The sequence below is a fragment of the Sturnus vulgaris genome, chromosome 3 (genome assembly GCF_052056855.1).
Source record: "Sturnus vulgaris isolate bStuVul1 chromosome 3, bStuVul1.hap1, whole genome shotgun sequence".
In the NCBI taxonomy this organism is placed as follows: Eukaryota; Metazoa; Chordata; class Aves; order Passeriformes; family Sturnidae; genus Sturnus; species Sturnus vulgaris.
In genome coordinates this window covers 103,810,069-103,833,860 of record NC_142245.1, presented here as the reverse complement: position 1 = coordinate 103,833,860, position 23,792 = coordinate 103,810,069, and the positions used below count along the sequence as shown (strand labels likewise).

Below are 23,792 nucleotides of genomic sequence, written 5' to 3'. Positions count from 1 at the left end.
TTCAGTTTAATTTTAGTCATTCATTTTAGTTAAAAAATCTAGAATGCAGGTGGGATGTCTATTGTAGATAGTGACTACTGTTTATAGTTATCATGGATCTTTACAGAGGATGCTTATATGTAGGGGCAAAAAATGAAGAAATAAAGTATGGAAATGTCACTGCAGCAGCAGATCTGTGAGTGACACCAAATGTCTTCACTTCCTTGGTTTTGCCTTCTTTGAAAATATGTTTATGCATAGTGGAAAAAAAAAAAGCTTATTAAAATTACAGTGAAGTTTATTCATCAATATTTTAAAGAGGGCACCTTTGGTCTAAAATTCTGCAATACTGGACTGTATTTGCTTGATTGAAATAAACTACACTAAACCTGGCAGGCAGGAATAAGATCCAGACAGGAATAGGAAAAGCACCGTAAGATATGGCAGGGATTTTGTATTTCTTATTGACCTACACCAGTTCTTTCACTCTCATCAGAAAGAATAGGAGAAGCCCAAAAGAAGTGATGAATTATTTTATCATAAAGCTTTAGTGGGGGAGCCCACCTGTGCTCAGCACAGCTCTCAAATCTCACACACCACGAGCAGTGCTGCAGTGCAGGTCTGGAGAGAGCTCAGCAGTGCTGCATGCCATTACACACATCAGGAAACTAAACCAAGCTGAGCTAAAGTGGAGGCAAAAGATCCAAAATATTCAGAGGGGAACACATATTTTTATTTATTTTTCATGATCTGTTTCAGAAGAGAACTTTTAGCTGCTTAACTTAGGTGCTTAAATGTACCATTACAGCCAGAAGAAAGCTCCAAGAGGGAAAAAAAAGCCTCAGTGTGGACTTACAGGACACCTTTTGTACTGAAAGTAATGGTTGTTTTCCTTCCTGCATATCCAGAAGTCTAGAAAAAAGCCAGATAATAGCATGTTAGACTGAGTTATATCCTTTGCAGTCCTCAGTAACCATAACTACAATCTCTGTAAGACTGAATGTGCATTAATCTTGCAGTATCAAACAATGCCCTTAAATCAGCATTTTGCTTATTTTAAGTAGCATACATTAAAAATAAATGCGAGTACCTTTTTTTTTTCTCCAAGGAGTTGACCACATGTGGCCAGGAAATGGAATTTTTTGAATCTACAACATTTTACAGCAATTTGTTAATTACTGTAAGCTTTCTATGGTGTTAAAGTGATTAATTTCAGAATAAAAGTCCTTATTTTCAGTAATTTCAATATATTTTCTATTAAGGTCAGAAAACAATTCCTGTTAAATTAAAAAACTGCAAGAATAGACATATAAAGTCATGACTTAATGTGTCTGCTTAAAACTTTTGTCCAGAAGCAAAGTGGCTTGAGATATACAATACTGGAGTAAATGATCATGTTTTAGAGATATCAAAACTTTAAAGAAGCATGATGTCAGTTACCTGTAAAAAAGACCTCTTTGCTTTTCCTTTGAAGATGAACTCTTAATAATGGCACAACAAGAACTTGACATAGGAGGTAACCTAAAGAAAATACATCTTTGTGCCCTAAAGAATCCTTTACATTAATGTCATTGCAAACTAGAGAGCCAGACATAAACATTCAGAGAAACAGCACATTGCTCATGCTCCTTTACATTAAAGACTTCCTTTGATCTGTGTCTAAGCTTTGATAGCTTCCCCACAGAACAAATCATTGTAAAACATGCACAGCATTCAAAATTAATAAATTAGTGTGGAAGATAAGCCACTGGCATCAAACATGTCTTGAGCTTTGATGCTGGATTTGTATTGCTAAGGCCCTTGTTGGAGTTTTGTTAATTGCTTTATTTTTCTTCTCTTTCTCTCTCTTTTTTTTTTTCCTCCCTATTTTTTTTTTTTTATTTTTTTATTTTTTTAAAGAGAACATTATATTTTTCCACGGAGAGAAACAACTTCATCCTCCAAATCTCATCTTCCAAGTCTGAAATGCTAGAAAATTTTGGAGATGCTTGGATCCCAAATTGAGATCTAGGGTGTTTTGTTTAGCTTCCTTTTGCTTGTCTGTCTGATATACTGGGTAGCTGATGAACTGATGAGCATCACCAGAGATCTGCTTTTCAGACCTCGCTCAAAGTTCAAGAGGATGGATTGCGTGTCCACTTTATATCCTTTAGATCCCAGATTTAGGGAATCTTCACTTTCCAAAAAAACTGGGCTTATTCCATGCATAAAACCAGATTTTGACTGTGGAAATTTGAAATTCCTGCTTGTGTTCATGACAACTAATCTAAATTACATGAATATTTGCAGGGAGTAAACAAGGATACAAGGAAGACCACAGAAATTTACACCTAATGGAAATGAGGAGAGAATCTTCAGTGCAATGTTTGCCTTTTGATAATTTATTCTTTTAATCCAAGATCCAATGTTGTGGAAATGTTAGTCTTAAAATTCTATCCTTGTAGATTAATCTTAAGCTGTATTGCATAAATTTTTAAAACACATAATTTTCCATATACAAATTTAAATTCATGAAATGTAATGAAGATATTCTACCCCTATGACATGTCCTGTTTTTTAATGATGATATAGGCCTCAAGATTGCACTGAAATATCCTCTTGTTCTATATCACTTTGGATATGGCTTTTCTCACCTAACTTGAATCATTTAACTCCAACTGACCGATGAGAATCCCTCTAAGAACCACAGCAAGCGATGGGACCAGCTGTGAAAATGGGTGTTAAAACAGGTGGAAGAAGTTACTTGTAGAGGCTGAATTGTCCATATGTGGAGGCTGAGATATCCTGGGATTTACAAGGCACCCACATGTGACCACAGTATCTGGAAACCTTTCCCTGGATCAGCCCAGTCATGATCCCCCAAGTGATATGAGATACCAATATTTAAGCCACTGAACTGAGTCCTATTTCTACATCTCTGTACAGTGTCTTCCACATCCTCAGTCTCAAAATAAGGGACTATATAATTTTAAACTCTTCTTCTTGATCTTAATAAAAAATCAAAATTAATCTCTGCACAATTTAAAGAACTAGTGCTGTTTCACAAGTGGTACTTACCTGCTGCATGTCACAGAACCATCAGACAATCACAGGTAACATTTTTGTTTTCTAAATTCTCAAAATAATTTTTTTTTATAAGCCCTACTTTTTTGACTATAAGAATTAATATTTTAGTACATATTATAGCTGTAAAATTGACTGCAAGGAAAGTCTAATTCTCATGCCACAGGTTTCACCAAATTTTTAACTTCCTTAATAATGGAGCTTTGAACTTCACTACTGACCTCTTTCTGAACCCTTTACTCACCCAAGTGGCACAGAGCTCCTGTTGCAGGACAATTTTGTCTTCTGAGCAAATGGCAAAATTCACTGCAAGTAAATAGAAATTAATGTTCTTTCAGGGTAATATGATGCGAAGGGGAAAATTATTTGTCAGCTGAGCTGTAGGTGTGTTTTTTTCCACTTAGATGCTCTATATAGTTACTTAAAAAAATACTGAACGTATTTTTTGAATAAATTATAAAGCAATTGGGGAAAATGTATTCATAATATAAAAGGGGATATATAAAAACTATACTTGAATTGAACAGAAAAGGAGCTGTTTTAAAATGTTTGAAGCTTACAATTTTTGTAGAGTCAGTTAATGGTGTATTTTATCCCTTTAGATATATTTGTATGATTCGGGTGACTACAAGTTAGCATTCACAGTGACCAGCACAGATGGGCTAATAAGGCACTGAAAACTTCCACATTGGCATTGAAAACTGAGTAACCAGACTATCTCAGGGAGGTTTTGGTGTGACCAAAGGTGCAGTGCTTGTATAAATTGATGAATGTTACAAATTTTATAAGCTGAAATTTAATAGTCATTAATATTTCCCACCAAGGTTGAATATTCTATGTATGATTTAAGCAACTATGTTGAATATCATTAAAATAAGAATTTTTAAAAGGAAATCTTTTTTTCCTAACTAAGATGAGAGATTTCCAGAAGCTGTGATGTCACTGGGGCAGAAACACAGAAGAGCTGAATTTGTGCTATGCAGTCCTTTACAAGAATGTGCAATTAAAATAAGGTGTCTTTTAAGCTGTCAACCTAAATTTTCTCTGTAGTTTGTGGAAGAGAGAGGCATCTTCAGTGAGTAACTCATCCTCCAGAGAAGTCTGTCATGAGGATAGCAAGAACTGTCTCTCAGGAGGTTTTGTCTGTTCATTGAGTCAGAACAGTTAATTGCCAAGGCCCTGAGTCTGGTGATTAGGGGGAGGACACTTTTCCATACTGAAAATTGCTGAATGTCACTGAAATGTTGTGCTGCCAACAAGACAGGGCCGTGGTCTAAGACAAGGCAGCAAAAGTTCAGTGGTTCTTGGGCAAGATCTGGAGACTCTTGCCTGACTTCAGATTAAGACTAACACAGTAGTTGCCATAAAAAAACTTGTGTCAGCCCACAGCTATCACAAGTCTACACTTGGCAAAAGTTGTGTTATTGAAAATATATGGGGAAGAATGCAGCTAAAATTTGACCTTTGCAGATGACTGTTTTCCACTATCCCATGAAACAGTTTCTCAAATGTTAATAGGATTAGATACTCTGGATTCCTTCCTTTGAAAAAATTTTGGTAATGATCTAGTAAACAGTTACTTTTAGAAAATATTATCTTCATGAAGTTTTATAAAATAACCCCCATTAAACTCCATCTTTTGATCTTTTATTTTCAAGGTATTTAGTGGAGTTTAATTATTTTTCTCTCTTTCTACTTATAGCATGAAAATACAACACGAAAAATTGCATCTCAAAATGTGGAAGAAGAATTCAAATAAGGAAATTTAGTTGTTGCCTTTTTCAATATCACTTTTCAGTAATTTTCAACTCTAATTTTGTAAATAACTTTTGCTTATTTGAAATTATAATTTTCCTGGCATTTTCTCTCTGTTGCAAATGTTGATGACTCTCCTGTCATTTTTGGACTTTTAAGAATCTCTGCATGGCTAGAAAATTGCAGAAGAACATTTTGAAATATATTGATGGTGGAGGGGAAAACAAAAATGTTAAACATTGCAATCATTGCTTTATATAACAGCTTTAGCTAATGTAATTATGAGATAACCATTAAGGAATAAATTAAATGCTGGAATGAATGTTAAGGTAAGTGACAGAATGTAAGTTAGTCAATGATAGAGCTGGTTAAATAGCACCCAATGAATAATAGATATGACTTGAACTCTCTTGAATGCATAATGCAGAGAATATTGAATTATTTATCCTGTCAGAAAGGAGGTTCATGTGCCAAATTTGCAGCAGTTCTCTGAAAGGATTCAGACTCCTGGGGTATGAGGTGATTTCTCACTGGAAAACCAGAGAGCAGCCTATCAAGAAGTTGATGTGCTGATGTGATTTAGGAAGGAAGGTCTCATATAAGCACCACTGGAGGTAAAATCTGAGGGTAATGACCTAAGAGACAATATAAGGCCAAGTGTCCTCCCATCCATTAGAATGTGCACTTGGGCAAGAGGCCACATAACCCAGTGCTGCCTTCAAGTCTCAGAGGAATGGCTTCTGCAGTAAGATTTGTTTCAATATTGAAGCATTAAAAAGATCTAAAAACCTGATGACCTTTTATTACATGAACAAAGAAATAAAATCTTTAAAAATACGCAAACTTATAATTAATTTTTTTAGACGAATATGTTTCTTTTTAGATCACTTGAAATTCTGATTAAATTTGGATGCTTAACTTGCTTAACATTTACATTTTTTATTTCCCAACTTAGCATTAGAGCCTATTAGGTGTTTGAAAAATGGCATGATCCTTTGAAATCCCAGTTTCAGAGTGATTTCATTAGGCAGTGCTGAATGTTTGGTTGCTGTTGCAGATGTCTGACAGCTAATGAGGTTTGAAATCTACAGATCCCATTCAGAAACTCCCCCTCCTGTACAGTTTTGGCTCATTTTCTATCACACATCCCTCCTAGATAGGAAAATCTAAAAAGATTATTAATCATCAGAAGAATAATTACTTTGGTATACTAAGACTGTAGGACATAGAGCAATGTCTATGGAAACTGCTTCAGGGTTTGGTCTATCAGGATAAGCCCAAATCTGGGTCAACAACTAAAAGGCCAAAAGTTGGGTCACAGTGGCATGGGAAGGATGGCAGGAAAGCCATTGTTATTGCATGGCAAGTTAGCAAAGGCTAATTAAAAATTACCTCTTACACAGAAAACTAATTTTCAGTTAAACACCACATTTCAGAGGCAAAAAACATTTCTAGCACTCAAGATTGTTTATAGTTGGTTGAACATAAAAATGTTTAATGTGAAATTGAAATTAGTGACAACTTCATCTGGTTTTTGAAGTATTTCTTTTTTTAAGAAGTAAAAAATGTCATTAAGAAGCACAATGTTTTACTTTAATTTTTAAAGAAATGTTATTCAGTAAAAATAACCACATTTTTAAAAGTTTATCATCCATCAGACCTTCCCAAGAACAGAAGGAGAAGCCTGATTTAAATCTCTGGGTGATAATTACGCTTTGTAGGAATGGAAGCAACGTTAAAATGTGACTACTTCAGTTTAGCTCTGCTTCCCCTACCTTTAATTTGCTTGGGCAATGACAATAAAATGAAAAATAGTCAATATATAATTGAAAATAATATGTTAAATCCTTAAGCCAGCTCATTTTTGCATTATTAATCTCAGGCCAGAAATGTTTGTGTTTGATTTGTGCTGCAAAGACTATCCTCCAAACTAAATCAAATGACTAAAAGAAGTGTCACTGATGATTCCTGAGATAACAATTACATTCACAAAATTAATTATTTAATTTACAGCCACCTTAGTGTTGAGAAATCACAGGTGCTTGGGGTTTGCTATTGGCACTGGAATAGCTTCTGGAATAGCAATTGCAAAATATAAGGCAATTGTTTTATTCCCAGAGGTGCTTATTGCAACATAAATAAACAGATTTAGATTTAGAATCCTGACTTGACATATAAAATATGGAAAAGTTTTAGACCCTGCATTGGAGGATGCTAAAATTCAGTCCTTGTAGGATTAATCTTTACTATCTGTTTCCCTCACTTTTGTCCTTCAGTTCCTGTTCATCAAAGTTCTGACTGCTGAGAAAAGGATCTGACACAGTTCAGAAGTGGAGAGGTTCAGTAAAGCCCTGAAAAAGGGCCAGGTTATGGCTGAACTATTTTGTTTAATTAAGGCAAGACAGGGTTTGGATTCATGGGATGTTACTTCCACTGCATTACTTTGCTGTCCTCAATAGCAAATGGAAGTGTATTTATTTTTTTGCTGAAGATTAAACTACCTTTTACTTGCCATAGTTTAATAGTTTGACTTTAAACTGGCATGGCCTTGAGTCTGATGCTTTTCAATACTGTAGGGTTAGATATACCCCAAAAGATTAATTGGTACAATCTGATGCAGGATAAAAACTGGGAAGGACTGAAATAAATATTTCAAGGCAACGTTTTGTTCTTGTTTTTTGTTTTGTTCTTTTTTTTTTTTTTAATGTGGTTCTGAAAGAATAAAACAGCTCTAATTTTTTAGATTTCAGAAGAAGCTGTTAATACAGTGTCTCTCTGTTACTATTAAATAGTCAGCCTGAGAGGAGTCAAGTATTTCACATTGTACAAATGTCCTGGGTGTTATCTTGTTATCTGAGAGAACAAAATAAGGGAATTGTGATTGTTGAGGAATGATGGAAAGAATTAGGGAACAATGAAAAATTGTTAATAAATTTATATTTTGAAAAGAAACTAAAACATGAATATAAATAGAACACTATAACCTTTCCTCAAACTAACTATAGGATGAATTTGTTTGTGTAGCACATCAGGGTTTCCATCAGGACTTTGTACAACACATTGGGAACAACTGCTAACCATGTCTCAGCAGTGCATTTCCCATGGAAGTCCATGCCTGTCTGCAGTTCCCAGAAGGGGCAGCCTCTGGACTAGGTGTGGGTTCAGCCTGTGCTGCCTGTCTGGTGATGAATCCTCAATGGTGCAGCACCTCAAGGCTCTCCCTGTCTCAATGAGTCAGTCTAGAAATGAGGTGTGCTTTAATTCCCTGTTAATGCCAGGCAAAGGATAGCAAAGGCAGAATAACAGTTTTAATGACATGAGAAATCGTCCTTCACACAGAAAATATCCATTGTAGAAGAAATATATAATACAATGATTTTTTTTTCATGTTTTCTGAAAAAAGTAGAATGCCTCCAGTAAATGTTAAAGTGAAATGTCAGTTGAGTTGAGGCTGTTCTTAACATTAATTTCTCATTTTAATGATGGAATTTTTTTTCCTTTATAAATTACAAGGAAAAGCAAGGAGGATGATATTTATAAAAGCTTCCAAAACTTTTGAGTAAGCACTGGGGGAAGTATAGTTTCCAGTTTCCAGGTTTTGATTTGGGTATGGGTGATGTTCTCCTCCATTTCACTTGACCCCCAAACACACCGTGTGTGCCTACACCAACTGGTGGGGCACAGGGATGTGAGAAGAGGGCTTCAGTTTGTTGTGATACACTTTGATATCTGCATTGTGGGTGTGTCTTTGCCAGCACTGAAATTCTTTCCAGTCCTCAGAGAAAGGGAGATGTTTACAAGGTGTTTACAGCGCCAGTGAAAATGGGAAGCCCTTGATGGTATTTCTGTGCATGAGTTCATCTGTGGTTTCACCAAGAGAGAAAAAGCCATACCACAAGATAAGCACCAGGAAAAACCTCAGTTCTACACTTTCAGGGTACCAAATGAGAAATATGGGCACACCCAAAGTTTCCTGAAAAAGTATCATCCTGAATTGTCATGAAATGCTTTTTAATGATAGACCAGTTGAGCATGCCACCAAAGTATTTAAATTTATACAAAAAGCATACAAGGATCCACTGATTATGATTAGATACTCTGGAACTGGTCTTTCTAGATTATGGCTCAGCTATAGGTGAGCAAGTGCATGCTATCTAATTGCATACTGTGTGATAACACACCTTTTGATGGAGACAGTTTAGGAGTTGTGAGACCATTTTGCAGATTTATTTGAAAGACAGAACATTGCTTGAGATAAAACTTGGAGCAGCAGTGCTGATGCTGACTTAATTTCTTCCATATTTTCTTTGGTAAGGCAGCATGCCTGGCAGGCTTAGAATAGGTTGCTAGGGAACATGATGCTGTAGTGAAATTAAGTAGGCTATTCAAACTAATTAGTCTAGGAAGAATGTGTGTTTTTTAAAATTCATAAGATGGTAGTTACAAATAAAAAGATGACAGTCAATTATGTTTAAAAAGATCTAATATTCAGAGGGGTGGGTCAGATTCTCTCCAAATAAAAAGAGCTTTGAAAATGATTTGAACTGAAAATTAGCTTAAGTCCTTTGAAACAGAATTTAAAAGGTAAATCAGTCTCACCTAACTTCAGCAACCTTCTTAGAGGCCTGTAGTAAGTTATCTGTCTGGGGTGATTATATTGCCTATGGGCACTGTTATCTTTGCAGGACATAGAATCACAGAGTTGGAAGGGACCTTAAAAATCATCCAATTCCAATTCCCCTGCAATGGACAGGAACACCTTTCACTACAAGAGGTTGCTTAAAGCCCCATCTAACCTGGCATTGAACACTCCCAGGAATGGGGCATCCACAGTTTCTCTGGACAACCTCTTCCAAAGTCTGTTCACTCTCATATTTCTTCCTATTATCTCATATAAACCTGCTCTCTTTCACCACAAAACATCTCCCCTTGCCCTGTCTCTACATGTTCCTGTAAAGTCTTTTGCCATCTTTCTTGTGGGCTGCTTGGAAGGCTGTATTAAGGTCACTGTGGACCCCTCTCTTCTCCAGGCTGAGAATCCCAATTTTCTCAGCTGTTCCTAGTAGTGAAAGTGCTCCATCCCCCTAATCCCATGTGTGACCTTCATCTGGGCTCACTCCAACAGCTCCATGTCCATCCTGTGCTGAGACCCAAGGGCTGGGTGCAGCTCTGCAGGTGGGGTCTGAGCAGGGCAGAGCAGAGGGGCAGAATCCCCTCCCTCACCTGCTGCCCACACTGCTTTGGAAGCAGCCCAGGACACTTTTGTCTTTCTGGGCTGCAAGGGCACATGGCTGGGCCATGTCCAGCCTCTCACCCACAGCACCCCCAAATCCTTCTCAGCCAGGCTGCTCTGGATCTGTTCATCCCCCAGCCTGGAGTGATACCTGAGATTGCCTTGACCCTGGTGCATCCCCTGGCATTTTATGTTGTTAAACTTTATGAGATTTTTTATGGGACCAGTTCTCAAGCTTGTAATGTCCCTGTGGATAGCACCCCACCACTCAGCTTGGTGTCATCTGCAAATTTGTTGAGCATGCCCTAGATGCCTTTGTCAATATCATTAAGGAAGAGATTAAGTAGCACTGCTCCCAGTACAGACCCCTGGGGGACACTACCTGTCCCCATTGTCATCAGGACTGAGACAGATAAATGACCCTTGTAGCCCTTCCCATGTCCATTCATGTACTTACTCCATCATAGAAGCCCACTGGGCTGGTCAGGCTGGACTTGCCCTTGGTGGAGCCATGCTGACTGTCTTGAATCACCTCTCTGTCCTCCGTGTTCCCTAGCACAGATTCTCAGAGGGGCTGTTCCATGATCTTCCCATGCACAGAGGTGAGGATGACAGGTTGGAATGTCCTAGGGTCTTCCTTTCTGCCTTTTTTTAAAGATGGATACACTGATTCCCATTTTCTAGTTACCTGACTTCACCTGACTGCCACAACTTTTCAGATATCATTAAGAGTGTCTTGGCAACTACATCAGCCAATTCTTTCAGGATTCTGGAATCAATCTCATTTGCTCCTGTAGACTTATGAACATTCAGGTTCCTCAGGCAATCATGGACCTGATCTTTATTTACAGTGGGAGGGACTTTGCTCCCCCAGTCCCCATCCTGCTGTCCGTCCACCCAAAAGCTGTGGGGAGAGAGGTTGCCATTGAAGACTGAGGCAAAAGAATTGCTGGGTGCCTCACCCTTCTCCTCAGCTTTCATTGTCAGTTTTCCAGCATCATTTATTGGGAAGGGGGAGTACACCTTCTTTGACCTTCCTTTTCTGGTTAACGTACCTGGAGAATCCCTTTTTGTTATTTTTTATGTCCATTGCCAGGTTCAGTTCCATCTTTGCCTATTCCAGCTTTGCTCACCCAATTCCTACAAAAGAGAATATCATCTCTATACTCTTCCCAGGTAACCCAGGTCATCTTTGTTTCCACTGCCTGTGCATTTGCTTCTTTCCTTTTCATTTGACCAGCAATCATGGTGGTCTCTTGTGTTCCTTGATCGATTTTTTTTTTTTTTTTTGCTAGCTCTGCTGTATGGAAGACTTTCTTAAGCTCAGCTTATCAGCTCAGTTCCACTTGCTTGTCCCCAAGGACAGTTTCCAAGGGGATCTTTGAAGAGCTGGAAGTTTGCTTTTCTAATGTTCAGGGGCCTAATTGTACCCCTTTCCTGAGTCATATCCCTCAGGACTGCAAACTCCACAAACACATCATCCCTGCAGCCCAGGCTGCCCCTAATCTTGATGCTCCCCATTCGCTCACTTGGGTTCAGAAGACCCTAAGAACAGCATGTGATGGATGCAGATGTTGAGTTGATGCTTCCAATGAAATGAGAATCGTCAATCGAGAATTTTCATTCCTCTCATGAGGAGTATTTCACTTGATCTTTTATGTAAACCATAAAATCTTTAAAGTATTAAAAATATTCTATTGTGTATAAACTAAAAGGAAAATACAAAAGAAGCTAAGCAAAAAAAAAAAAAAAGAAAAATAATAGTTGTCATTTAGTGTTTGCATCTCTGTCTTATTTAAACTATGCTGTATGTTTTGGAGAGATAAAACAATACTGACACTATGAAAAGAAATACAAATTAAAAAAAAAAAAGGATGTGTAAATAAACAAGGGGTAGAGATTCCCCTTTTAAAGAGGATTGACATCTTCATTAAATGCTTCATCACATATTCCATTAACATTTGCACTCTTTCCATTTGTACAGTCTGCTGCGTAGGGTAAAGCACTGGTAATTCTTGGGTTTTACCCAGAGCTCAGATACATTTTTCTCCATTTGTGCTATTGCCATCTCTCATTAGTTTGGCAGGCTGTGTTTTAGTGCCCTTTTCTCTTCCTGTTCTACCTCTAACAGCAGCTGCAGTAAAGAGTTAAACTTGGCAGCTGCCCATTCCAGAGGCTAAATTCGTAGCTTTCAATCTGACTCCTAGTTTTTGTTTTTAAATCTGGTTTCATATGCAGGTCAAGTTCTCTGCAAAGCAGCTGTGAAGGTCAGATTGGTACCTATGAAACTGTCAAATTTTACCTTTTAAGTAATCACACTTGAAAATTGATATTCCATGACTACTCTTCAGTAGCTGTGAATTACTTCACAGGAGAAAGAGCTGAAAGTAAATATAGCTGCTTCTCAAGAAAATGGTGAGAGAACTCACATCTAGATAAAAAGAATTCACTTTCAGATAAAAAATAAAAAGGAAAATTTTATGGGTGATGCTGAAAATTCAGCAATGATTTTTAGTCCTCCCTTTAAAATTAGTGAGAGCAGACATGATAATACTGGGCTAAACAAAGTATGCAATAAACAGAATTTACTCAGAGTATAATTTTTGTCCTTTTTAAAAAAAAAACCCCACCAAAACAAACAAATAAACAAAAAAAGACAAGAAAACATAGAAGTAATTATATAAATGTTGCTGCTGATCACTGCTGAGGTAACGGCCTGACATAATGGCTATTATATTTAAACTGGCAATGTCCATACACACGATTAAAACAGAAAAGCACATCTTACAAAGTAGTAAAAACATTTGTGCTTTGAAGATTTAATCAATGGTACTGATTAAAAGGAAACTTGCCTTTGGACAGGTTATTCTCTAAGTGCTAGCTATGACCTTTCTTTCACCTCTTTCTTGTACTGAATTTTGTCTCTAGCATAGTTATTGAACTATGTCAATGACCTCCAATTGAATTTTACAGTTACACTCCATTGTCAGCACTAGGAATTACATTCCTTCCCCCACTCTTTTTTTTTTTTTTTTTTTTTCCCTGTAGGGAAATGTATCTCATGTAAATTTCTTTATATATTTCATATATGTGACAGTCTTCAGAACGGACCAAGCAGACCATGTTACTAAGTAAGAATTGCTGCGTTTTGCTTTCAATACGTTTTTTTCTTTGTCTCCTACCAGCTACCTCTCATAAGTTTCTTTTTAAACTATGAATCAATGTACACAAATCCGATTTTTAACTATAGATAATGGTTTTAAACTAAGAGAAGTGAGATTCAGATGAGATAAAAGGAAGAATTTTTTTGCAATGAGGGTGGTGAAAGACTGAAACAGGTAGCACAGAGAGGTGGTAGGTGGTCCATTTCTGAGAACATTCTGAGCTATATTGGGCTTTGAGTAATATGATCTAGTTGGAGATGTCCCTACTCATTGCAGAGTGGATTGGTGACCTTTAAACCTCCCTTCCAACCCAAACTATTCTATGGTACTATCATAATAACATGTAAAAATTCAAAGGTGGTAGCAAAACTGAAGATAATTTAAAAAGTTGATTACGAAATGTGACCCGAAAATTATAATAATTGCTCTAAAATCACAAGTTCTGTCAGGCAGATTCTGCTCTCAGTTGGGAATAATGAACTCAGAAAAGACGCTTTGACTCATCATTGAAATAATCCGAAATGGAAAAGAAAGAGGAGGGAAACTCCCAAAACAGTCTTGGAAACTTATTCATTTAGGGGAAAAGACAAACAGCACCAGCAGGTGAAACAGCAGAGTTGGAGGATTTTGCTTATTAGGGAGTTGAGAACAGATATAAAGGCTGATTGTAGAATTTGTGGAAACACATTCAGAGTAAGCTGCCCTATAAATAAAACCATGTCATCACAGTTTCATTGTTTATGTAAACCTACTTTGTTTTCTGTGTGATTGTTTGGTTGGCTATTTTAAGGCAGAGAAAAGACCTGGAAAAGTTATTCTTGTTGCCACTTGGATTATAATGACACTTCCTTCTCCTTGAGGACTCACTGCTGCTTCTGTCCTCCTGATTAGGTGACATAGGAGACCATTCTTTATTCCTGGGACTAAATAACAAATGTCATTATGCCTTTGTTGCTAAACTCTCATAGGTTTTTATGATTTTTAAAAAATGAAATGCGTACTTATAAGGTGCTTGATGGCTGAGATGACAGTCAAGAAGAATGAAAAAGATGTTTTATGAAAGGTTGTCAGTGGATTAGGGTGTCAATGATTACAAAGGCAGTTTGCTTAAATTTATTTTGGTAAGAAGTTCAAATCTATCCTCAAGTTTAGAACAAAGGAAAATACAGAAAAAATTTTAATTAAAATTGAATTTTATTCATGAAACCCAGCATGAGAAAATGAGAAAATCTCATAAAACCTTTATTTACAATACAGCTATTCCACTGTTCTTATTTATTTGGGGGGGGGGGGGGGGGATGCTGCATGATTCAGGAAATTAACAGTTTAGAGGTACTCAAGACGGAAGGGATAAGACAAAAAGAATAAAGGGAAGATAGCTGTGTGAGAGCTGGATGTGTGACAGCATAGGCAGAGGAATGAATTAGAAAAATCTGTTGAGCACATGGTGTGACTCTTGGGGACAATGTTGTGCAGGGCCAGGAGCTGGATTCAATGATCCTTCAGGGTTTCTTCCAACTCAGCACATTCTGCCATTCTGGGATTAACACCAAAGTGTGAAATCCCTGGTACTGAAGCTGAAAACAATGTGAGCCCTAGAAGTGAAGACTATCATCAGCTTTATCATCACCTTGAAGTTATAAAGGACACTTTTTTGGTAAAGAGTGACTTGGCTTTCATTTGCACACCAAACTAAAAAAATCCCATAGAGCCAGCAGGTCCAGGAAGATCAGCTTTCCCCTCTCTATTTGGCAGTGCTGAGGCAAATTTGGAGTACTGATATTAGATTTAGGCTCTCCAGTACAAGATATTGATATACTGCAATGTGTGCAGTGGAGGCCACCATGCTGACCAGGGAGAGGGACAGAGCACACGATGTACAGGGAGAGGCTGAAGAGCTGGGTCAGTTCTCCCTGGAGAAGAGAAGGCTCAGGAGAGACCTTAGTCCTCTCTGCAGCTACGTGCTGGGAGGACACAAAGACACATTATTTTCTGTTAGACAAAAGGAAAAATATTTTTACCTTGAAAGGGGTCAAATTGTGGACCCTAAGAGAATGTGTGGAAAGAACCATCCTGGGAAATGTTCAGCACTCTGTGAAACACAGACCTGAAAAAGCTGATCTAGCTAGCTCTGCTTCAAGGAGTGGGTAACCCTTGAGGGTTCTTTTCAACCTAAATTATTCCATGGCTGTATTATACCAAAAATCAGAGTGCCCTGCTAGCAGTGTAATGTCTGTCAAGGCAGACAAACAGCACTCAAAGTAGGGGAAGAAAAGCAAGAAATATATGAGACCTGGAAACCCCTGCCTTCCAAAGAGACCAGCTGCCCCATGCAAAGAGCATCTTCCTCCCATTTGCAGAACTGAGTGAGGTTTGGGTCCTTTTACCTCATACAGGAGGAAACAGAGCAAATATTCCCTAGGACAGAGCAGCTTGCTTCTTTTGCTGCAGGGCAGAGTGTCTGTAAGAGAGCAAACACCTTCCTGCAGGGAGCAGCAGCTGCTGATGCAGCGACTGCGGCAGCCGCTGGATGCAGGAGCTGCCTCCCTCGGGAACGCCACAGATCTTCCACCAGGCAGCAGCTCCTGCTGAGGAGCACACCCGTGGGTCACCAAAATGTGTCACACCAAAAACAGACAAGGGTGGGCATGCTATGAAGTGTCAGATGGCTTTGGATGCCCTGTCTCAGACATCTGTGAAGTGGGATTCATGTAATCTCAGAAAATTTGTAGGTACTCACCTACAGCTTTGTTGACCACTTGGATACCTTTTGTATTCAATGAGAAGAAATGGAGATGAGGAGGTGTTTCGGTGGGTTTTGGGTGGTTTTTTTTTTTTTTTTTTTTTTTTTTTTTTTGCTTTTGGATTGTTTTTATTGTTGTTTTTGGAGGGAGTTGTTTTATTCTATTATTGTTTGGTTTGGTTTTATTATATTGTACAATTTTCCTCACTGATTTTAATATCAGTTTCACAGTAGAATGAATTTCCCCTTCTGCAGCTTATTTCTTCTCCTTTATATAGTGACTTATTCAGCTGTGAGCCTCCATACTGCAACTGCCTAGATATTATCAGAAAAATATCACTGAAAGGGCTATAAAGTGCCTAAAGTTCTACTGGGATGGCTGGGAGTTACTGGTGTTTAACATCCTCAAAAATCACATTGAAAAGACTCTCTAGAGGGCATAAATTTGGATTGGATGACTTACACCACAGCAAATAAAGAACAAGTAGAACAGCAAGAATGGGTGCATCTGTGTGCATCAGTATATGAGGGATAGCTGGACTCTGTCAGCCACTCTCTGTTGGCACCTTCGGGGTACTTCGGCCTCATATTGCAAAATTTCTTGAATAATTTGTGATATAATTCCTGAGCAGGGATTAGACGTTAGGGGTGCTTTTCTGTTTGATTTTACACTCCGTATTTTTTATCTTGCAACAACATGATATGGGAAATGATGCTACAGAGGACTGAATGAAGTCTGCATCCCACTACTATTGTTACTGGCTTCATAGTGCTAAAATATTCCCTGTGATTCTGATAGCTCTGCAGACTGGTGCAGTGTTCTTCGTGGCCAGTATGTAAAACACTGCTGCAAAAAAAAACCCTCTCCAAAAAGAGAGAGCTCCTTTCAATAGGTGCAGCAAAGGTATCCACACTAGCAGCGCTGCTCCTTTATCATTTTATTGTGAGCTGAACATACATCTGAGAGGCTATTTCAGCCCTACAGATTTCAAAAGTTTTAAACCACTGTGTCCTTGAAAAGTCCTCAGTCTTGTCTATGTAATGGAAAACTTACAGCTCTCCTGAAAGCAGTTTGTGGTGTAGCACACCTGCACATTAACATCCAGCCTGGTCGGCAGCCAACAGTCTGCGCCAGCGAGGTGCTGGGTGTCCTTTGATCCCAGTTTGTTTCTATGGGAACTGAAGGTGCTTAGCACATTGCAAGATGTGCAGCAGCCTTCGAGATAAGAGTATATGTTTCCCAATAAATTCTTTCTTCTTCACAGCTGGTGCAAGAATTTGTCAGAAATGGTTCCTTTCCTTCTGCTTGAACATGGAATCTCGGGCAAGATTGGGGTTAAAAAATAAGGAAGTTGGTTATTTTTTTTGGATCTCTTTTTCTTATACCCCATCATGATTCCAGATCAAGAAGAAATTGTCACAACTAACTTTAGTCTTGAACCATGAGCTGGGTACTTCCAGAGAAGACAATAATAATTAATCATTATGATCCTAAGCAATAAAAGTCTTTTGCTGAATTTCAGCAGGACTGGAAAGTCTTTGCAAATTAAAAAAACAAGGCAAAAAGATACTAATCCACTGTCTGAAGTTGTCTCGACTACTAGGACAGCAAACATAACATGCTGTTGAAAACTTGTGATAGCAAATGCAGGATTCTTTATGAAAGGACAAACCAATTTGGAATAGCACAAGAAAAGCTTCCTTATTATCTTCCCATACTGCAAAAAATCTTCAACATTCAAACTTTTTCCTTAAATTGTGTTGAGTATCTAACTGAAAATGTTAAAATGTTTGTTAATACCTTAATACCTTTTGTGGCAATCACAAAAGAAGGAGGAAGTGCAATTAACATATTCTAAAATACAGTCTTTTTTTATTTTGAACTTTGGGAAACTCTCTGTTTAATTTCATTGGGGTGATTTTGGACAGTTTCTTTTTCTTCTGAATGAGGAAAGTAGCATGTGCTTCTGCACACACAATGTCTCACAAACTGATTTGATAAAGCTTATTCTGACATTATTTTTAATTATCTAGAAAATTTGACCCCAAGGTTCAAATGTCTTCCTGCAGAAGATACTGAACTGTATGAGAAATTTTTACCTTATGAGACTTGGTGTGAATGTTCGTGTCCAGTTTTCACTCTGCGCTTGTGTTGATTTGAGTTTAGCTATTCCTCAGTGATCTCTTTTCAGAGTTTTGTATCCAAAATTTGCTGCTTCATGAAGAACCCACAAGAAATGAAAGTGCAGACAGGAGCTAGTAGTCAGCTATGGAAATTCAATTCAAGTATGATCCTCGGGCATAAATTGGATAATCACAGATATTGTGAAACTGCAGAAAAGGCAATTTCCAGATATACGCTTTTCAGCAGGGTGAGCTGCCAAAAATTTTAAGAGGGAATTAGAGTAGCTGCAAGAATTAAGTGCAGAGTCATGCAGGCTGCTAAGCGGGGTGCAGTAGACTGAGGTGGAAGCAGACTCTTACATAATTTAAATGCAGCAAAGGAGTGAGAAATAGCAGATGATGAAGCTTTTCCCACATTCTCACCACACTGCGGGTGTTTTTCCTTATCAGAGCTGCAAAAGAAACACAATTCAAGAACTCAAATGCATTTTTCTAATAAAAAAACTCTGCTTAACATATCTGTCTCGTGGTAGCTGATTTATCCATATAAAAAGGAATGTGGGGATTAAACAGAGAGCCAGGAGAAGCAACCCACAACAGATATGAAAGCATCTACAGTAATTTTTAGTAATACAAAAATATGAAAGAGTCAAATAAAGGCATTTTGAAGATGCTCAATAATTATGGAAGAGAGAATAATTTTAAGGAGCTGGTGGCAGATTCCCTGGTTCAGAAGCCTTGTGGCAAGTTGAGGATCAAAGGAAGCCAGAACTCCTTCCAGCTGGTCAAAGCAAACGAGCTGTCCTACGTTTTGCACTTCAAACGGGCCATGCCCAACATTATATCTTGGAAGAGAGCAAGAGGAAAGGCAAAGACAACTGGGGGTGTTCAGTACTTTTTTCCAGTTTGTCCATGAAGAAAATAACAGAAATGCATCTAAATCAAATACCTCAGCCACCCTGAGGGTGCTTGCAGTTAATCAGATCTGTGGATGCTGTCCTTTTTTGTGTGACACATTTTCACTGTGTGGATATGGCTGCACATTCAATTGCACTCCTGGTCATCACAACCTCATCATATTCCTGAAAACTGGATGTAACAAATTGGAGGCTCTCACCTGAGCATAAGGTCTGAAGTTTTCTTCGGGGAAAGCTGTAGATAGGCAACCAGGAGCATCTTCAGAAGACCTGCAACCCAGAAAAGTGTCCAATTATTTCAGTAAAATACAAGCTTCAGAAGGGATACAGATACAGTCCCAACTAGCTCCAGTAATTCTTCTCCCACTCTTTGTAAACTGGATGTAATACTATTTGTTTTGGAAAATGATTGGGGTTTTTTGTGAGATTCTGGATCTAGATTCAAGCAAAGGAGGCAGAATGGTAATATTCAAAAGTGTATGAATACATCCCCCTGTAATGCCATATATAAATTAGGTATAAGACAGAATTAAGGAGTGGGGGAGTGCAAGCCATAGTTCAGCATTGTTACCTGTGAAATCATAAATCTTATTTGAGAACAAAAAGAATAAAAAATCAGCCAAGAGTCTTTTCCTGGACCCAGTATTTTCCTGTTTATGAAACATGCTTGTACAAAACATAGCTAACAACACCTGTTGCAAAACTGCTGGGAGGAAAAAAACAAAATTTTTCCCTCTCAATACTGTGCTTAAAAGATTTACACGACATTTTTGTAAGCTAAGGTTAATGTCACCATGTTGCCAAGGTTAATGTTGCTATAATCTTTGTCTTCTAAGGACACACAGAGCAAATGTCATCCATCTGACCCTCTGTGTGTGTCCCCCTGAGGGATCCCTTGGTCACCAGTAGTTGCAGTAGTGATGCTCACCTCTGCGGAAAGGGGAGGTGGCAGCAGTGCAGGACCAGGACCCACCCCCAAGCTCATCTACTCAAGAGCAGATGAAGGTGACACCACCACTTTCATCACCTCCTCTCAGTTCCCAGCTTCTCAACAGTTCCCAGTGCAGGGATTTGAATGTTGCTTCTGCCTGCTCTTCTCCTACTACTTCCTCAGCAATATGCTGCATGATATTTTTAGGGTGGATGTGAATGAACTGTATCCATCCCACTCGGAATATTGGCATATGTTCAAGCTGCCTTCCACGAGGCACAAGGCGACTTTTGAGTGATACTTCAGGCTCCATGCTTCTTGTATTGTTCCATTTTGAGGAGAGCCTGTTTCACACATGACACATTGGTTAATTCCCTAGGCAGCAGTACCATTTTGGTTTGTTTTCACTGGATCCTTTTAAGGAAGCCCTCTTTGTAGATGAAAGGTTATGTCTTACAGATATGTCTGGAGGTAATCTCTCTGCCCATCACAGCTTTTTGGGAGTAAAAAGAAGTCAAGTGGCAGTGAATCCACACAATCAATGCTGTTTCCTCATCCTATTGATTTCAAAGCACAAATCCATATCATTTAATGCTGGTAAAAGAAATCTCTGCTGTGGGCTTTAGGTATCATTCAACAGTAGAAAAGAAGAGGGATTTCATTCCTGCATACAGCAACATATTCCTGTTTCAATTCTTATTTTTTGCAGAAACTTTAATGATAGATAGTGGCCTGAACTGTCTTACTTCAAAATCTGGTCATCTTTCTGCAAGTTGAAGAGTGCACACATATTTTAGTACGTTAAGTGTATTTTTCACTAATATTCCCTTCTTTTTTATTTTCTATTTTTTTCTCTTATTACATTTTCTTGGAGGAGCTTGAAGATCCTTCTTTTGTTAATTAGGTGTATTCTTTTATCTCTGTCACCACAAGCAGCTCAGCTGAGTATCGGCCAAAAGTTACAGAGACAACATTTTCTGTACTAATGTATTTGAAAAGTAGATTTTGAAATTATCCAGATCCTCATAAATGGGATCCATAGAAGGATAATCAAGCCCATTAATTAACTTGTTTTTTCCAGTCTTAGCATGTAAAGCAAGAGAGTGAAGCATGAACATGTTTTGTGAGGGCTGTGAATGGTTTAGTGATGGAGGGCAGATGTGCTCTGGAGAACCAGCCTAAAAGGAAGCTGCAGCACTGCTCATGCCAGTCACAGGAGACAGATCACAGGATTCAGTGAAAACAATTTTTAAAATGCAGTTTGATTTATCTTTGTGGGATTACAGATTTTTTTTGTATCATCAAATTATGTCAGAAAGACCAGTCTGTGGTGAAAACAAAAGCATTGATGTGTATATTAATGATGGATTTGGTCTGTAACCATTAAGAAATCCATTTTAAATTTTAATTCTTTTTTAGTATTCTTTAATTGCACAGAATTCCAAGTGATGGAAAAGGCATTTAGGAGATTTTGTCAGAAGCATTCTGGAGGTTTTGATAACTTATTAAAGAGGATTTTAATCTATTTGACTTTATATTATGGGCAAATTTTTCATCCTTCAAGAGGGGAGGAGGGAAATTCCTCATTTTAATTTAATTTCCTAAAGGTCAGAAGACTGTGCTTTAGGAGATGAATCTTTTGGATGGGAAAAAATTAAAGAGAAGCAGAAGAGGATGTGTCATATGGTTGCTTTAGTAATTATTTTATAATTTATTTATTATGTTTTCATATGAGAGAATGTTGCTTTTTTAAAATACAAGCATACTTAGAAATCAACATCAGCTAACCATAAAATACACATATGATGGTGACCCCTCAAATGACTTTGTCATGCATACAGGCATAAAGGCATAAAATACTTCTGTGAGAAAAAGGAGATAGGAAAGCTTAAACTTTGTGACACATTTTATATACTTTATTTTTTTAACACAAAAGTGAGCATGAGTTCCTTAAGATTGTTTTCCTAAAAGAGATATCAGACCATCTTGGCGTCATCCAACTGTAGTGAGCTCAACCGATTTGCAAAATCTTTAATTTAATATCTCAGAAATATTAATGAAACTGGTAGCAACGATGGTAATTTTGGCACTACTATGATGGTTTTCCTGAAAAAAAGGTTGATTTTATTTGCTAATATGATCTGTTTAGCCACGATTATTTTATTCATTGAGAGGTGATTTCAATTACAGTAACCTTAAAACATTTTTAAATAAAATGGATCAGTCCTTTAATCTCTAGGACATTATGAAAGGCAGGGAAAACTGTCATAACTTTTCAGAATTGAGTTCTAGGCCAATCAGAATTCAGGCCAATATTAATATTGTTGATTGTGCTAGAAAATACATAATTTCTACATTTTCTCATGTGATATTCCAGACCAAGAATTTATTGTAACTAGAAGTTTCATATGAGGTCATTCTAAAAATTGAGAGCAGCCAGCCATCAAAAGGATTGTTATGTGGTTTACATCTATGAGAAAAACTAATTCTTCCCACATGAAAAGAAACACAATATGCTATAGCCTACTAACTGCAGCTACAAAACTGTTCAGGAATATTTTTCCAAACTAAATACTTAGTGGAAAGCAGATGGAATTTCTGTGGTCCATGGCAAACTCTACCATTTTATTCTTAATTGGCTTTCTGCAGATGGACCCTGGGCCTGTTGAATGTGGTCATTACAAACCATAGAAAGTCGATTAAACCTTATCTGTGAAATTGGACAACATGAGAAGACGAATCACTGGCATGTTGAGCACACCAAAAAAAAGTTTCCATTCTTCAGTGAGGTGATTTACACACTAACATCAGAAATTCTGAGCTGCAGCTGCAAAGGAGGGAGAGTCAGCTGCACAGAGTTCCCATGGCTAAGTTAAAGCCACTCACATGAGAGTAAACTATGATACTAAAATAAAAACCATCACACCATTGACCAACTACTTACTGACTCTCTTTGCAAATTAATTAATGAGGTTAGAGTTATATAAAAAAGGAAGAAAACTGACTCAGCAGTGGTCAAACTGAGAGTATAGGACGTGAGAATTATTCATAAATAGGCAATATGGCATAAAACTGTAAGAAGAAATATGGATTTCCTCTAATACAAATTTAGCCTGTGAAATTCTGTCCTGAGATCCTGTTCAGAGAAGAAAACAAAATCTAAATTTTCCACTGGAAAGAAAGAGTAGCAATAGATGAATCTTTAGGAATCAGGAAATTAAGCACCTCCAGGTTCAACTCCCAGCAAGAACAAATAAAATTAAATATTACAAAAAATTTGTCTAACCTTCCTTTACTATATCCCTCCATAGTTCATGTAGATGCAAGTCTTTGGTTGCTTTAAAATAATAGGCCTAGGACAATTTATTCTGTTGATATTTAAAGCAATGGGTAAGTCACTGGTTAGCTGTGCCCTGCCTCTCCCATTTGATTCTAGATGGAGACAATTTTGGCATAGTGCAGGGTGGTGGGCTAGATGACCTTTAAAATCCCTTCCAATCCAAATGATTCTCTGAGCCTGTGATTCCATGATAATGTCCCAGGTTTTTCACTTGGATATTCCTCTTTTCCGTGCACTGGTCCTTTTCTACTCTTTTAAACTTCCTCCACTATCTTGCATCTCTCTGCTAATAATGAATAAATAAAAAATATAAGGGGAAAGTAAAGGTCTTGAATTAGATATAAGTTTCTCATCTTCCTGCATTTAACCCTCTTAATCTGGAATCTTCCTGGAGAATACAGATTTCTCCGAGTACTTGATTCAAGAGGGTTTTGATGCTGACAGCAGTCTGTGGGACACCCCACAATAAATTTGTTTTTCAAGTAGCTAACAGCTCTGTGAGGAGTTTGGTTATGATTCTCAACCACACTTCTCTGGAAACAT

General features: G+C 37.7%; 1 long non-coding RNA gene across 1 annotated transcript; it reads right to left on the bottom strand.

Annotated features, from left to right (window-relative positions):
* Positions 1-688: 688 nt before the first annotated feature.
* Positions 689-18,400, bottom strand: LOC148224513 (uncharacterized). Its single transcript, XR_015802916.1, has 2 exons — positions 18,038-18,400; positions 689-3,348 (listed from the first exon to the last, which is right to left on the bottom strand). It is a non-coding gene; the product is annotated as an uncharacterized LOC148224513 (long non-coding RNA).
* Positions 18,401-23,792: the final 5,392 nt, after the last annotated feature.